Source organism: Bos taurus, chromosome 16, assembly GCF_002263795.3.
Source record: "Bos taurus isolate L1 Dominette 01449 registration number 42190680 breed Hereford chromosome 16, ARS-UCD2.0, whole genome shotgun sequence".
Taxonomy (NCBI): domain Eukaryota; kingdom Metazoa; phylum Chordata; class Mammalia; order Artiodactyla; family Bovidae; genus Bos; species Bos taurus.
Window position 1 is genome coordinate 78,414,721 of NC_037343.1, and position 15,656 is coordinate 78,430,376.

The following is a 15,656-nucleotide window of genomic DNA, read 5'->3' on the forward strand; positions in this document are numbered from 1 at the left end:
AACTGTACAGCTGCTGCTGCTGCTGCTAAGTCGCTTCAGTCGTGTCCGACTCTGTACGACCCCATAGACGGCAGCCCACTATGCTTCTTTGTCCCTGGGATTCTCCAGGCAAGAATACTGGAATGGGTTGCCACTTCCTTCTCCAATGCATGAAAGAGAAAAGTGAAAGTGAAGTCACTCAGTCGTGTCCAACTCTTAGCAACCCCATGGACTGCAGCCCAACAGGCTCCTCCATCCATGGGATTTTCCAGCCAAGAGTACTGGAGTGGGGTGCCATTGCCTTCTCCGGAACTGTACAGCTAAATATGGTTAAAACAGTACGTTTTATATTAGGTGACTTTTAACCATATTAAACATTGAAAATGATGTAGGGTATATATATCAGAATATCCTATATGGAATATACACATATATACACACAATGGATTATTACTCAGCTATAAAAGAATGAAATAATGCCATTTGTGATAATTTGGATAAACCCAGAGATGATCTTACTAAGCGAATTAAGTCAGACAAAGAAATAGCATATGCTATTGCTTATATGTAGAATACATATATATAAAAAAAACTGATACAAATGAACTTACTTGCCAAACAGAAACAGACTCACGTAGAGCATGAACTTATGGTTTCCGGAGGGCAGGGCAGATTGAGAATTCAAGACTCACATGTACACACTGCTATATTTAAAACAGATGACCCACAAGAAACTGCTGTCACAATAGAGGTCTTTTGACTGAGAAAATGGTTTCTATATTTTTTCTTTTACAATTTCAGGTTAAATTACGTTCATAACCTTTCTACTGAAACCACTTCTGATAATCAACGTAACCAGCAGCATTTGCACACATCAGCAGAGCAGAGCTGGGAGTTCTCAACGTGGCCCAGTCCCCTGTCCTGAGCACTCATCTAGTTAAGTCAGGGACACATTTTTCTAACTATTGCTCTTGGTTTTGCATAGCTCTCCATGTCATCAGCATTCAAACACTAATCTAAAATTGGAAGTCACTTATATTCTTGCAGTTATTACAGTTGAAACTTTGGTTTACACTGTTCTTTTGAGGAACAGACTTCTAAGGCAAAATACAGCGTGACACCATTCCACATCCACTAGGCTCCCCAAAGGCCAGAAGCCCAAGACCGGGCGAGCAAGGAAAAGACGAGGAGCAGCCGGGCCCTCCCACTCTGCCGGTGCGAGGACAGAGCAGGTAAACTACCTTAGAGAAAGATTCTGCACCTTCCACCTTAGGACCCAGCACTTCCATTTCTACCCACTGATCCAAGAAAAATAAGGGAAAGAAGTGGTTACGAAGAACTATTAAGTCATGACGAAAGGGTGCATGCGTGAAGTCGCTTCAGTCATGTCTGACCCTTTGTGACCCCATGGACTGTAGCCCACCAGGCTCCTCTGTCCATGGGATTCTTCAGGCAAGAATACTGGAGTGGGTTGCCATGCCCTCCTCCAGGGGATCTTCCTGACCCAGAGATCAAACCTGCAACTCTTACATCTCCTGTATTGGCAGGTGGGTTCTTTACCAATAGCACCACCTGGAAAGCCTTCATAATCAACTCTGAATAATCCAAAACAAAAAACCAACTTTATTAGACTTTATTAGTGTAATTTCTATAATTTAATGTATTATAATTCTCTCGTCTTGATGTGCCTTCCAAAGTATAGAAAGAGCATGGTTGACAACTCTAAAAGCTTGTGATTAAAATACCTACAACCCATAAAGATGTTTTATTATAACAACTAACGAAGCTGCTTAACATAAAGCACCAATGCTCATCCCGAGCGTCCACTCAGCGCTCCAGGAACCACACCTCCATCTGGGTTCCTGCTGAGATGAGTGTTTGGAACCCCTAACTCTTAAGACCAAATGCTTCTGAAGTTTAAAATATTCCTGACTGCAGAAAAGGAAAACAGCATATATACCATGTATGATTTAAAACATTCAGTGGGTTCAATGTCTTGTAATTAAGCAAACCAACATTTTTGCAGTGAAACATGAATACTGATGTTAAGTGGCATCTGTAATGACTAAATAGCCATGTTATTTCAGATCAGGATTTAAATCTGCCTGGCAATGCAGGAGACATAAGGGATGTGGAAGATCCCCTGGAGGAGGGCATGGCAACCCACTCTAGTACTCTTGCCTGGAGTACCCCATGGACAGAGGAGCCTGGTGGGCTACAGTCCAGGGGTCACAGAAGAGTCAAACACAACTGAAGCAACTTCTCACACACACACAACTTGATTCACATTACTTTAAAACGTTTAGTTTTCAATTAACAAGCAAGCCACAAACTGTGGGAAAGCAGTATTTGCTATACATGTATCTGGCAGAGAGCTTAAAATATATAAAGAATTCTTAACAACTAAAATTTCTAAAATATGTATCTTTATATATCTTTAATGCTTAACTTTGAAATTTTATAAAAAATGGGCAAAAATAACATAAGCCACTTCAGAAATAGGGTAAACAAAGGTCAAGTAAGGGCCTATAAAAGTGCTCAATATTAATCATCAGGAAATAGAAATTAAACATACAGTGTGACACCATTCCACATCCACTAGGCTCCCCAAAGTGCAGAAGCCCAAGACCAGGCAAGGCAAGGATCAGACACGAGGAGCAGCCGGGACCCTCCCACTCTGCTGGTGGGAGGACAGAGCAGGTAAACTACTTTAGAGGAAGATTCTGCACTTTCTTATTAAGTTACAAAACCACCTTAGACCCAGCAATTCCATTTCTACCCACTGATCCAAGAAAAATAAAAACACATCTCCACAAAAGAGTCTTGTATGAAGATGGTCGTATCAACATTATTCACAACAGGCAACAATGGAAACAGCACAGATGCCCACCAGCAAGGCCCTACAAAGCCTGCTGTATGCACAGGATGGAGCACAACCCAGGGATAAAGGGACGCATTTGTGATACAATAAGGATGGATCTCAGAACTTTGAGTGACAACATTCACACGCAGAAGAGAACATGCTCTATCGTGTTAAGTCCGAGAACAGGCAGAACTAACCTGTGCTGACAGAAGTCGGAAGACGGCTGCTGGGAGGTTTGTGAGGGAGAGGGAACAGCTTGCAGGGTGAGGAAACTTCACGGGCCATGGTTTATATCTTGTTTTGGAAGCGTGGGAAGTTACACAAGGTGTATGCTAACTGAACACAGACCCTATGAGTTTTTTAAACTCTGATTTCAGCGTTTGGAACTGCAGGCAAAGGACTCTGGATCTGTATTAAATACTTATTTTCCTGACAATCCTTGTCTCTGATGGAAGAAGTTAAGTATACTCTGCAGCAGAGAGGAATTCTGCTGCTAAGAACTGGGGTTTCACAGAGCTGGCCTGGGGTTTCCAGACTTAGTGACGACTTCCCACAGACCGACCTTATGTGGTGGGGTTTGGTAAACTGCTTGGCAAACTTCAGAGACAGAGAAGGTGGTTTAGCACTTAAAGCCTCGAAGTACACCTGACTCCCTCAAACCTCACAGTGAACATCAACACCTGCAAGAAAAGGCCCATTCCAGCCACCACCTGTCCTGCACTCCAGATCACAGTGGTCAACTTTCCTACTGCTGGGGGAGTGAACCAGCGATGACCTTGACTTGTTCACGCTCATTACTGAGGGGTCCACAGATGGGGGTGCCCGCTGTGCCTTCTCCTGTGGCCCATGGGGCTTCTACATGCCAGTCACAACACAGCGGTGCTCGGCCTCGACCGTGCTTTCTGGGTCAGGCTCCGTACTGCAGAAGAAACACACGGCTCCAGTGGGAAAGCTCCTCTAGTTGGCAGGGAAGGTGGCTGCAATTAGGATTCTCTGGGGAAGGAGAAGACTTCTAAACCAGACCTTGCTGTCCTCTCTTCAATGCTGGCTTTGAGGAGAGGGGAAAGCGAGGAGTATCTCTCACAACTGTCAAAATCAAAATGCTTGTATCTCTGCATGCTTCTAGTCTAAAGAAAATGCAAACTTGGAATAAGATTAAATCTTCAAATTGTGTGACGTGTTCCTTAAAGGTCATTGAGAAAAAAACCCTTGTTTACTTTATGAAATTCTTGTCCTTATTTAGATTGAAACCTACTGGGTGAGTGGTAGAAAACAAACAAAAACCACAAAAGGGAAGGGGGAGGGATAAATTGGGATGGGAATGACAGATATTCACTCTTGATATAAAACAGCCAACCAACAAGGACCTACTGTGTAGCACAGGGAACTCTACTCAACACACTGCAGTAACGTGTGTGGGAATGAATCTGAAAAGAACAGAGGTGTGTGTGTGCTCCTGTCTGACTTTTAGCAGCCCGTGGACTGTAGCCTGCGGGCTCCTCTGCCCATGCAGTTTTCCAGGTAAGAAACCTGGAGTCAGTTGCCATTTTCTACCCCAGGGGATCTCCCCACCCTAGGGATCGAACCCACATCTCTCGATCTCCAGCACTGGCAGGCAGATTCTTTACCACTAGCACCACCTGGATATACATGAATATGTGAGGGAATGGCTACCCACTCCAGTATTCTCGCTTGGGAAATCTCATGGGCAGAGGAGCCTGGCTGGCTACAGTCCACAGGGTTGCAACGAGTGGGACACAACTGAGCGACTAGCACTACCACTAGACACCTAAATCCCTCTGCTGCACACCTGGAACTAACAACTTTGTAAATCAGCTGTACCCCAACATACATATATGCACTCATGGTAACTGTTACAAACCGACGTACAAGTAACTCTTGAGACGATTCCGTGTTTACTGCTGAAAGTAAGACCCACACAAGTCCAGTGGCAGCTGCCCTTCTAGCTGTGGGGCCAGGGGTGCTTTCCTGATACCCGAGTCCTACTTTCCCCATCTGTGGAGTGAGGATGAGGATATTTACTTCAGTAACTCCTCTGAAGTGCTCAAGGAATTGACAAAGATCTCGTTTGTAACTGTCAAGCAGAGAACTGCCATTATTCAACTCCTCTTGGACAATCATTAACCAGATTACTTTCTCTTTGTCCGATTTTCTCATCTGCAAAATAGGAACAATATCAGCACGTGGCTTGCAAGGTAAAATTGATCCATGCAAAGCAGCTGAAACAATGGCCAGTCCCCAAAGAACTAAACAGGAGGCGCTTCAGGAGCACTGTTCCTCTCCATCCCGCCCAGCCGTGACACAGCCAGCCTGATGCCCCTTTCCTCACCGCCGTTGCTCTGGATCTTCAGCCGTCATGGAGGATTAAGGTCCAGAGCTGCTCCAGGCCTGAGTAAGTATTGGGCTGACACTTCAATCCGCATCACCCAGAACCAGGGTAATGACAGTTGACATTTATTGCAAGCCTGTTATGCATAAGATGCGATACTGCTTTACATGTGCTACGTCGCTTAATCCTAACAAAACCCATGTGATGTCAGTGATATTATCATCCTTGTGTTACAGAGGCAAAAGCTTTAAATGTGAGCCTATTCACGAATACGCAGGAAAGAATTAAGATCCAACCCATGTCTGGTGACTCCAGAAGCAGAAGGAATAACCAAAATGGAGCAATACCTCCTTGGGAAAGACATATCATACTGGGGGTTGGGTTGGGAGCTGAAGGACCCTGAGTATGAGTGGTCACCTTGCAGTGAGCAGAATCAGCACCTCTCCTGAGCACACGTGATTGGAACAAACTCCCCAGAGCCAAAGAGAGCCCTTGGTACCTACTACGGGCTACGGTAACAGGGCTATGCGTCCTGTTCACACTCCTGGAAGGAGCACTTCCCTGCATCGCCCGGATGGGGCGAAACACGCCTACACACATACAGTGGGCGATCTGCAGTGAGACTCTAGTCTTCTATTACGTGTTATTATTTACCGGAACAATGTCTCTGCCCGGACACACTCAGAATCAGGTGTGAACCAAATTTGCACAGATTTCTATTTCATGCAGAATTACTTAACAGCATAAAACTGAAAACATAAAATGCAACAAAAGGAAAAGAGCTACCTAAATTGTGGGAGAACCTTAATGTAGGGGGATTCCCAGGCGCCACTAATGGTAAAGAACCCGCCTGCCAACTCAGGAGACGTAAGACACATGGCTTCGATCCCTGGGTGGGAAGATTCCCTGGAGGAGGGCATGGTAACCCACTCCAGTATTCTTGCCTGAACATCCCATGGACAGAGGAGCCTAGCAGGCTGCAGTCCACGAGGACGCAGAGAGTCGGACACGACTGAAGTGACTCAGCACACATGCACTTAGTGTGGGATACTGTCAACATTTTAATAATGTTTTCCAAGTGTGTTTGATAACTGAAAAATAGTTATGAAAAACTAGCGAGTGAAACAGCACCTGTGTGTCTGCGTGCTAAGTCGCTTCAGTCGCGTCTGACTCTGTGCGACCCCACAGACAGCGGCCACCAGGTTCCCCGTCCCCGGGACTCTCCAGGCAAGAACACTGGAGTGGATGCCATTTCCTTCTCCAATGCAGGAAAGTGAAAAGTGAAAGTGAAGTCGCTCAGTCGTGTCCGACCCTCAGCGACCCCATGGACTGCAGCCTTCCAGGCTCCTCCGTCCATAGGATTTTCCAGGCAGGAGTACTGGAGTGGGGTGCCATTGCGTGTACATATATTAATATATATAATGCCGGTTGTATAGATAACCTGAACATAATTTTATACCACAAAACTTACATGCATATAAAACATAATTATATGCATACAAACATATGCATAGAAATAAATTATTCTAAAATATGAATATGACTATCTCCAACAAGATCTTGGATAATTTGTATCTGCTTCTCTTTCATTTTTATATATTTCCTAATTTTCTATAGTTTTATAAATAAAAAGGAAACATTCAAAATAACAAACTACAATGAAGAGCTAAAACAAAATAATAATAATGTGCGCTGTGACCTTATCTGTGCCTGTTTCCAACCAGGGAAACAGCTAGCTGGCTAGATAGAACACAAGGGCATCAGTGAAGAATTATTAATACTTTGTGTGTGTGTGTGTGTGTATATATATATATCTACTTCCCAGACTGACAGTTTAACCCTGACTTTGCCATTTTTTGCCACATAAACATAGCCTAGTTACCTACTGGCCTAGAGCTTTAGAGACAGCACATGGAAATTGGACATATCTATAGAACACTATGGTTACTCAATTAATAGCTCTTCTCACTGTCATATTCTGCCTCCCATTGTTATATTTGATTTTTATATCTATGTTACTCAATTATAATCCCAGTGAGGATGGGAATTATCCTATTCCCTACAGCACCATGCAAAAAGTTGGTTAAGAGCAAGTCTCCAATTAAACCCACAAAATAAAGACTAGGCAGTTAAGGAATACTTGAGAAATCCTCCCAGTTTACATGGGTCACATCAGCAGCCACGTGAGGCACAGGAAGGGCGCACACCCGGGGGCAGGCGCAGTGGCCCCCAGGACTCTGTCTCCAACCAGGAACTGCAGGAAATGATCGATACAGCTGGGTCTAGAATGCTTTCTCAGAAGCACACTTGAATAGGTAAAACGTACTGTACAAAGCAAGCCAGTTCCATCTTTCAAAATATATATAACTTAAGAAGGGAAGTTTTTAATTTGGGGTAAGGCGTTTACTAACTAATCCAAATTATCTTTCAGCTTTATCTTTTCAACTGTAGGTCTTTCCGCTGATTTTCAAAAGTACATACACATTTATCTCAAACTATGATTACCTTCGAGGTCCCATATGTTGGAAAAATCTTGGAAACAGTAAAAAAGGATAAAATTATATTTGTCATAAAAATTGCCCAAAGTATGTGTCTAATATTTTAAACTATGACTGTCTTTTCCTTTACCATTTATCGTTAATCTTCATATTATTATACTTTTCTATGTCACAGTGTAAAGATCAGATTCATTTGTCACGTTTGCACACTTGAGAAGGTGTGTCCTAAACCCTGGTGGAAAGAAGAGGGGTTTTGCAAACACGCTGGGGTTTACACTGCAGCTCTTCCACTTACTGGGTGTACCACCTTGGCATGCAAATGCCTTTGAATTGTTTCCTAATCTGTAACATAAATTAAAATGTCACCTTTTATGATTCCCAATTTCTGTCAACCTTCAGTTAACCTGCAGTTAACAGAAAGATAGGTATGAGTGGAGATAGGTATGAGATAGGATGAACGGAGATAGGTATGAGAGCCTGGCCTCAATTTAAATGCCCTCCAGCCATTCAAGACAATGCTACCTACCTAAAGAAGCCCCCCCACGCACGCCGGGGCAGGGAGGGAGGTGCAATTGCCCAGTCATTGGTTAGCGAATTGGAGGAGCATCCAATGGGAGTGTGAAAATGTGAGCTAAACCATCCTGACTGTGCCTGTGGTTTAGCTTTGTATTTAAAAAAGGAAATAAACTTGAAAACTGGCAGCATAAAAATGAAACAAAAATTAAAATATTTATTGCCATGAGAAACAGTCACCTTTGAAGCAATAAAAATCATCTAGTGTCTGAGAACTAAATGAGCTTGCCTATGTGGAAGCATTTTAACTGACGTGTGTTTTCACTGCCACCGCTGTTTTAAATATGCACACATCCCACCCAGGATTCATGCTTCATGACGCCAACCACTTGCATTGACTGACTGACTGACTGACTGAAGTAGTTGATGCACAAGGCTGTGTTAGTTCCATGTGTACAGCAAAGTGATTGTTACAAATATTTTTCAGGTTCTTTGCCCTTCTAGGTTACTACAGACTATCGAGAATAGCTCCCCGTGCCATACAGCAGGTCCTGGGAACTGCCTGTATTTCAACACCGCATCGGAAGCCCGTGACCGGCTCCGTGAGAGCTCCACGCTCAGCACGCGTCGCGCTCCTCCTGGACTCTCTGGCCTCCGCTCCCCCTCACGCGGGCCAGCACTGTGCCTTGGTCCCGGTGCCTCTAACGCTCTCCCCCTCCCTCTGGCCCTCCCATTCTCCCGCCCTCAGCTTAGGCACCACTCTGCAGATGCCTCCCCGGACACCTCTGACCTGGAGGACTCCTCCTGTAGCCCAGCAGTGCACCGCGCAGCTCCCCTTCACGGATGCTGTCTCGAGGTGCCTGTTAGACACTCACTGAACAATGTAAAGACGATGAGTAGGAAGCTCTTTGCAGGCTTGAGTCAGGTTAGACAGGGGTTGCAAAGCAGCTTCCGCTAAATCCAGCGTTGCTCGATTATTAACAGCGTGCTGTCTTGCGAGCCCTGCGGCCCTGGAGAAACTATTTAACTTGTCTTGCTTGTTCTCTCAAAGAGATGCTTGGTTTCTGCTTTACAAATGAAGTCATCTATACCATTTTTCTTGACTCCACATGTATGTGTTAATATACAATAACTGTTTTTCTGACTTACTTCACTCTGTATGAGTCTCTGGGGCCATCCCCATCTCTACTAATGACCCAACCCAGCCCCTTTTATGGCTGAGTGATATAGTCCATTGTATATATGTACCACACCTCTTTATCCATTCCTCTGTTGATGGACATTAGACAGAAAGACACACAGACATAAAGGTCAAACATGGACACCCAAGGGGGAGGAGGGGCGGGCTGGACTGCGCGGCTGGGCCTGACGTGTACACACCGCTATGCACAAAAGAGGTGGCTGACGAGACGCACAGTAGAGCACAGAGAGCCCGACTCCGTGCTGCGTGGTGCCCTTAAGTGGGAAGAAATCCAAACGGGAGAGGACGCACGTTCACCCTGAGCGGATTCACTTTGCTGTACAGCAGGAACTAACAACACTGTAAAGCAACTGAACGCCGATAAAATAAAACTGTTTTTAAAGAGACTCCGTTATATCGGAAACTAAGCAGAACTGGCGTTGCTTGCATTCGTTGGCTCAAGAAACGGGAGAAGACTTGCCCACGGCGGGCACAGCCCGCTACCTCTGCCCCACGACAGCGCCTGCCCCCGAGGACCACTCCCTGCTGGCACTGGAGACGAACCAGTTTCTCTCAAAGCCCTTCTGTGCCTGGGCCTTCATCCCCGCATCCCCGCCTCCGTAAGGAACCGAATCCAGCCATGCTTCCCTCTTTCTTGTGCATCACCGATGTTTCTCTTTCTTCGAGATCATCCCCAATGGATCTAAAAATATTCTATGATTTGCCTTAAAAAATAATTTTTAAAAATGGCTCATTCCAGCTGAATGATGACTTATTTGCAGCAAAAGTCTTCAACAAAAGGGTCTTTCCTCACTCTCTGCCACCCTTTCTCGTCCCATCGTCTCTGGGCGCGCTGTAGTCAAACTTTTGCTCCAGGTAAGGTATCGAAACTGTTTCCAGGAAGAGCCTCCGGTCAAGGTCATCGATGGCTTCTGTGCTGGCCCCCGCTGCACAGCTGACGGCTCCTACCTCGCCGACACATTCTGCTCAATGGCCGCCTACCTCACAGAGCCCTCCTTCTCAGAGGAGACCTGCAGCTGCCAGACCTCAGGCCTCTGCTCCCCCGCCCTCTCTCCCTGCACACGTTGCTCTGGCAGTCTCGTTCACTTCCATGTCATCAGATGCACATTCATACCTGTCGCAGGCTCATCCTCCTAACTGCAGACTCGGATGTCCAGTCCCCTGTCCTAGCCGCTCCACTGTCCAGCAGACGCAAGTCCAAACCAAACTCCCGCTCCGCCCACCGCCGTCCCCGCCTCAGCAGACAGCAGTACCTTTTGCCGGCTGCTTAGAGGGAAAAACAAGGCCAACATCGGTCCTTCCCTTTCCTTCCTTCCTTGTCCATCCAACCCCTCAGGAAACCCTCCTGGCCCTGTCTTCAAATCCTGCATTTCCCGCAACCATGTCCAGGTCATCAGTATTACTGCAGTAGTCTCCTTATTAGTTGTTTTTTTTTTTAATAGATACTTCCACTGTGGTTCACCATCAGAGTCCTCCTCAGGAAATCCTTTAAGTGTCTAACTAAGCCAGACCATTTCACTCTGCCACTCAAAACTTCGCAGTGGCTTCAAATCTCACAAAGATAAAAGCAAAACTCTCCAAAGGCTACCCGGTCCCACGTCAGCTGGGCCCCTTTCCTCTCTGAGCTCTCTCTAAGTCCTCCCCTCATCAACTCCAGCCACACCGGCTGCCTGGGCGCGGTCCCCACCAGGCGCGCTCACTGGGGGCCGCCGCACCGTCTCAGGACTGGGACCAGCCTTCCCCGGACACCTGCATGGTTCAGCCCATCCCCCCGTTCAAGCATTTGCTCAGATACCTACCTTGACTCTCGTTTAAACTGAAAGCTCCAACTTCCCTCTCCCAGTCTTGCTACTTACTTCTTTACCATTCTCTCGTCTCCCCATCCCACAGGATTTATCACCCTCTAACATATGAAGTAACTTAGCAAATTATGTTTATTGACGGCCTCTCCCAACTAGAATATAAATCCCACAAGGCGAGTGCTTTTAACTGTTTTGAATCCCAAAAGCCTGAACAGTCTTGGCACTTGACCTACTGGGGGATGAAGGGGGAGATTGGAGGTGGACAGCGGGGTCCCACAGCAGAAGCCTGCTGTCTGTGAAGGCTTTCGGCATCCAGTGTCTTTTGTGTCTTCCCCTCGTCCCCTCCTACCGCAGGTAAATTTCTTTTGCGGCATGGTGAGGGGCTGGAGTGGGGACATAGCCACAGAGAGCTCCATGTTTATCTTGTCCCATCTATTGATCCCAAAGTGGAGAGCTTTTTTCTTTAGGAATCAATAGCATTCCAGGGACTCTGATTCATTTGGTCAGTGGACAAAACAATGGCCATGTGTGGTCACAAGGCCACCCTCCTGGGGGTGAGGACCTGTGACTGACAGCTTCACAGGAACCAGATGCAGACCAAGCGTTATCACCTACATGCAACAGAATGTCACGGGGTCAAATGGGCTGGCATATCAAATGGCCACTCCACTGTCCCATTCCTCTGAACTTTTTCTTTTCTATTAGCCTTTTCCTAATTTCATTTTGTTCCCTCTTCTAGTCGGGCATATGGTTGTTTGTGAAAACCATGTTTCTAAAAATCAGAATATTAAAAACCTGGAACATATCACATGAGCCTTAAGATGTAGGAAAAAGGTGTGAAGCCCAACACTAGAGAAGAGGCCTCACAGGTTCACAGGCGGCACCTGACAACCACAACAGCGGCTTACTGTGCACAGAGTACTGTGCCTGCTGACTGCAAAGACTCGCAAGGTAAGTTACTATTCACCACATTTTTATGGACGACCAGTCTAGGGAGACAATGTTTCTTGTCCCAGGACCATGAAACAATGAAATGATGGGTCCTGGATTCAAGACAGGTCCTTTGGGGATATCTCTGGGGGTCTAGTGGTTAAGAATCTGCCTTCCAATGCAGGGGACATGGGTTCAGTCCCCGGTGGGGGACCTAAGATCCCACCTCTGTGAGGCAACTAAACCCACGTGCTGCAGCTCCTGCGTGTGCCGTCCAGCCCAAGCACCCCAGCTAGAGAAGGCCACCCCCACGAGGAAAGATCCTGCACGCCACAACTAAGAGCTGGCGTAGCCAAATAAAAATAGTTAAAAGTATCTGGCCTCTTGAGTTCATGTGTTACAAACTTCTTACTGTATGCAGCACAGCCTGCTCAGAAAAATTTTTCTAGCAAATGACATTTTTTTCTCACTTTCAAGTTTTCACGGTGGCCACGTTCTTATGCAGCAACCATCATCATGAGTATGTAAGGCTGGAATCCTCTCCACACCAGACCGAGTCCAGCTCTTGTTAACATAGCCAGATACGTGCTTTTATTTCTTCCACAGAATCCATCCAGGAGACACCAGCATGCGAGAAATGCAGCACCGTGCTGTGCTTTCCCTTCCATCTTCGCAATGAGCATCTAGACTTTCATCTCCTGTGACTGAACCAGCCCAACATCATTAAGAAATGGGAATTCTTTTCCAGAGTCACTGGAGATGACGCTGTTTGGCCACAACATCCTATTTTCATCCTCTGTGTCGCCATGATTCATCGTAGTTTCAAGAAAGTGCTCTGTGAGAGACTTAAACACAGATTCATTCTGGCTCAGTGTATGAATGCATGCTGCTAAGTCACTTTAGTCGTGTCCGACTCTGTGCGACCCCAGAGATGGCAGCCCAGCAGACTCTGCCATCCCTGGGATTCTCCAGGCAAGAACACTGGAGTGGGTTGCCATTTCCTTCTCCAATGCATAAAAGTGAAAAGTGAAAGTGAAGTCGCTCAGTCGTGTCCGACTCTTAGCAACCCCATGGACTGCAGCCTACCAGGCTCCTCCGCCCAAGGGATTTTCCAGGCAAGAGTACTGGAGTGGGGTGCCATTGCCTTCTCTGGTATGAATTCATACCTCCTACTAATTCTGGGCAAGAATGTTAATTCTATACAAAATTAGGTACTAGTTTTCAGATAACCCTTTCCCTTCCTACACAACAGTAAAAACAGAGTCACTAAAGTGCTCGAAGCAACATAAGATAGGGGTCAAGAACATGGGTCCCAAGGCCAGGATCCCTCCATGAAAACTTCAATTCTGTCCTTCTGAACTGTGTGACTCTGAGCAAACCCCTTGTCCCTCTCCCTCTCTCCAGCTATGAAAAAGGAGAAATGATCGTAGATCCTACTCCATAGGAGTGCTGTGAGCATTCAACAAGCTACACGAAAAGCACTTAGAACAGTGCCAGGATAAGATTAAAGGCTACATACGGGCGGGGGCAGGGGGTGGGGGTGTGTTCTGATTTTATCCAAGCCTTTCATTTTACAGATGAGGACACTTGGCAAAAAGAGGTTACGTTACTTGCCCGACATCATAAATCTAGTGTGTAAACATCTGCCAACCCCTAACCCAACTATTTCCACAAATGCATCATCTTTCCTTTTATAGCCTGTCTTTTAACACATAAAATGGTTTCCATTCATTAAAGGTAAATATTTAACAAAATTTTTTTTAAACTGCACACTATATGAGAACCAACTCTGTCCACCTGAACATATACCACAGTCTAGGTAGTAATTCTTGCCTGGAGAACCCCAGGAACGGGGAGCCTGGTGGGCTGCCGTCTGTGGGGTCGCACAGAGTCGGACACGACTGAAGTGACTTCGAAGCAGCAGCAGCAGGTAGTAATCAGCTCCAGATACATAACTGAAGGACTCGCGAGAATAACGCACAAGCATTTCATGCCTTTGCATGAGGAAAATCCTATTCTTTTCTTATTCATTTCAGCTAATTTGCTCTGCAGATGGACATCAGCAGAGGTACACTTAATAAAGTGAGACAGGAAAATGGACAACTTGCTGTTTGTTCCAGCCACACGGACGGAAGAGGAACAGCGCGCTGATGGCTCTCGCCACACCCCCGTCAGGGCGTGGGGTCCCGTCAGGAGTGTCGCAGGGAGGCGCGCTGGCCGAGGCACGCGACCACGGAGACCGCGAAAGCCCGACGCGCCCCGGGCTGTGACTTACCTTCCCCTCCCCGCCCCTCGCCTCCACGCCGGCGCCGACGCTACTGCAACTCTGCACCAGGTGTTCTGAGTCACCCAGGCGCGTCGGCGACGCCCTCGCGGCGTCAGCAGACGCCATGAAGACGCTCGCAGGCGCTGCTGCGTCTCCGCCGCGCCGAAGCACAAGGACAGAGCAGACAAAGCCCAGGCTGCCCCGCGCGGGCGGATGGAACGTGCGCGTGTGACACGCACACCCCGGGAGACGCTGCAGGGCCGCGCCGACGCTGCTTCTACTACAGAGGGCTTTTTAGAAGGGATTTATGTGCAGAAAGAGATGGCTCTCCAAATGGTCTGAAGGCAGAAGAACTGATACCACTTCTGAAGAAAAGCCAACACGGGTCCCTTTTTTCCTCAAGTAGTCAATTACGCTTGAAATAGGTAGTTTCCCTTGGAATACCAGCTTAGTTTATTTTACAATATTAAGCAAATGATAAGCGCTGAATGTAAAGAGTCATATGAAAGTTGACCTGGAAACCTACTGCTTAAGAATGTGTCTGAATCAATCAGCATCATCGCCTTTAGCAACAGTCACTCTCCCCTCCGTCTAGGCGTTTATTCGCTCACCTCTTCACCAAGCATTTACTCAGACAGAATCCACAACCCCTGCCCGCGACCCCAGGGTCAGCCACTGTCATCTTCGCCAGGGGGCCACTGACTGGTGAAGGGCATGTGAATGTGCAGGAAGTCTCGGCACACTTTCCTGTGGTGAACGCACTCAAGTGTGTCTTTCAATGAATGCCCACCCCAAGTTCACTACTGCAGCTGCATGCCTGCTATAATATAGGCACAAATACGGTGCTGAGGCGGGAGGAGCCCGGCCCGAGAGAGCGAGCAGGGGTGAGCCACGCGATGGGGCTGGAAGGAATAATAACGCGCCGACGGGAGGAGGTGCACGGAACACGCTTCACACGCAGGCGGCCAGCCTGAGAAGGACACCGACACCTGCGAGGGTGACATTCTGGGGGCCAGTGGGGGCACCTCTCTGTCTCTGCTCCAACCACAGAGGAAACAGAGCCCAGGGCCAGGCCAGAGTCAGACCTTATTCCATGCGAAATATGGTTTATCTTATGGTCATCACAAGACCACCAGAAAGCTTAAGAGTTTAAGCGAGTGTGCCCTGTGGTTTGGGGGAAAGCAGCTGGCAGCAGCAGACAGCCCAAAGTGGAAGCATCACACGGTAACAGCAGGAAGCCATGCACACAGGGAG